Below are 2,448 nucleotides of genomic sequence, written 5' to 3' on the forward strand. Positions count from 1 at the left end.
TCTAATCCGTTGGGCTCCCATGCGCATCAAATCTGTCAGTGCTACTTGGCAGCACTTGGACATGTGATGTTTAGCCTGACCTTGTCTGTTTCTAGTATTAACCTCCTGAACTTTTCTTAGAGGGTCAACAGACCGAAAATATGTCTCACCTGGTAATCCCCTCCACCTGGCTGGGACAAGCCTATCTGTTTAACCTTATATGGCTCACTTTAATCACAACCCATGGTAGCATGGTGGCCTCTGCTCATAGTAACTGTTTAAACCCAACCACAGAGGTCTCCAGTCGTTTCGCTTTCCCAGCCATTCATCATTCAGACACAAACTAATGCTCTGGGTCCTTCCTGCCCTGAGGAATTATGGGGATTTTTTTTCCAGCCAACCCTCTTGCTCAGCAGGACAGATGCTGGCGTTGGCGTAAAAGTAGTAGATTCATTATGATCAATAATCCATTATGAACGTTAATGTACTTATTATAGGCCTCAGGGTTAGGCCATGTAACAGAAGAGCAAGGCTGCACAATTGAGTAAGAAAGCACAAAGGGCAATTGTTGCTCAGTTGTGCAAGATATAATAAATACTGTAATGTGTCCCCAAGTGCCCCTGAAAGTTCCCTTAACATTAACGGAATATGCCACTGAAAATCTACCTTTTTAATATTAAGTGCAAACCGCCGGTAGGCTTGCAAACAGTTTGAGAAGTTCCGCTTTCTCTGGGATGCTAATAGTACCACGGAGGATTATAGTTTTTTGGTGTTTGGGTGTCTGCCAAACCATGTCCCCAAAACCAAAGACGGTAATTATTGTTTGATGAGCTACTAGACTGGCGTTCTGTACTCTTGAGAATCCCAGTAGGGGCATAAAGCTCAGGATGTTCACTGCCTTTGGCCGTACCCTGTGGTAAACTAGGACATCCCTGTGTTCTTGGCATTTCTGTGGCCCTCTTTGTGTCTTCTTGACGTCATGCCCAGGCAGAGTAGAATACCATCTGTTGTTGTCGTGAAGACAAGAAAAAAATCCCCCGGGGTCCAGAACATGTCCCTTCCCTCCACTTTGAGGCAGCACAGGTAAAGCAACAGTGAACAAGTCAGGTATCAACAAGTATTTATAAACCGTGTAAACTGGCTGAAAAAAAAAAAAATGATGCTAAAAACAACAAATGATGATAAAGGAAATTCAACCACTAAAGGTAGTCGTAGATCGGGAATGTATGAATTACAAACGAAAGGGATAAAAAGATTTAAGCATAAATATGGGGAATGGTGTATACAGTCTCTTATAAGTTTACTTTTTTCTCTATTTTCCCCTTTACTCGAGCCATACTGCATGACCTCCTCTCAGTCAGTGAATAAAAAAGGAAACAATAGGGAAACAACTTGTTAGGCATGAGACACTGTTTCTCTCCTGTCCCTCATTTCTACGCATGGCCACATGTAGCTGGTCTCTGTTTCCCGTCCGTTCTCCTCCGTGCTCTGGAGGAATATCTAATGCTGTTGCTCTTGCTGTCTGTATAGATTGTGAATTCCAGTTATGGCGCGTCTGAATCATTGGCATGCAGAGTACAGGGCACAAGTAGCGAATGTGGTGGATTGAATCGACGTGTACAGGTTTATTGAAATGCTCTCCTCATTCTCCCGGTAATTGCTATCCCTCTTTCCACCGCTCTTCTGCTTCCTTCTTTCTCTCCATCTCTTTCAATTGCTCTCATTTTTTTGCTTGTTCTTTTTCCATGTCTGTCTCCAACCATTTAGTACATTCCTTGTTATTTCCTCCACTACCCCTATTTCACCATCTTTCTTTAGCCACTCTGTCTCCCGTACCTTCCTCTGCTGTTTCCTTTCTCCATTTTCAACTTCATTATCATTCTCCCCACCGTCTCCTCAGCGTTGTCTTTTGTCACCTTTAATATTGAAATGGACGACAACTGAGATTCCATCATGGCTCTCATGAATAGGTTATGCAGATGTCATTGACGCCACTGCACCTCATAAAGAGACGGCTTATTACTTGCCTCTTCCGCAGCACACGTATAAGGCCTCATGTTCCTCTTGCCTAAGTAGCTCTCATAAAGTATGTGGAATTTATGCACCATGTATGGCATTCATTGTAACACCACATTCAATGTATGCAAATCACATCTTCGTTTCACCTGTGCTGGATGCCATCCTTGCTTGTCTGTTTGTCTTTAAGAGCAGACGGTATGTGAGTGCTGCTTTCTACTCTGCCTCTTTCACAGCCGCCACTAAAACAAACATGAGCACTGCGCTCTATTCACAGCTGGTACTCTCTGAATCACATCTGTTGTTGCTGCTGTTCCTTTTCTCTTTCCTGTGTTCCACAGTGCTTTTTCTTCTCAGAATATAGTGTTTGTACAGTATCTCTCCGCCTCTTTCCCTCGCTCTCTCGGATTCTGACTTGTGTGTCCTGTAGTTTCTCAGGCTGTGTCTACCCCC

At 43.7% G+C, this 2,448-nt stretch overlaps 1 protein-coding gene and 1 long non-coding RNA gene across 2 annotated transcripts in view; one reads left to right on the forward strand and one right to left on the reverse strand.

Moving 5' to 3' along the window:
- sash1a (SAM and SH3 domain containing 1a) overlaps positions 1 to 2,448 on the forward strand; it is a 249,324-nt gene that overhangs the window by 52,174 nt on the left and 194,702 nt on the right. The window lies entirely within an intron of this gene.
- LOC116705797 (uncharacterized) overlaps positions 1 to 2,448 on the reverse strand; it is a 14,503-nt gene that overhangs the window by 11,793 nt on the left and 262 nt on the right. The window lies entirely within an intron of this gene.

This window comes from Etheostoma spectabile, chromosome 18 (genome assembly GCF_008692095.1).
Source record: "Etheostoma spectabile isolate EspeVRDwgs_2016 chromosome 18, UIUC_Espe_1.0, whole genome shotgun sequence".
In the NCBI taxonomy this organism is placed as follows: domain Eukaryota; kingdom Metazoa; phylum Chordata; class Actinopteri; order Perciformes; family Percidae; genus Etheostoma; species Etheostoma spectabile.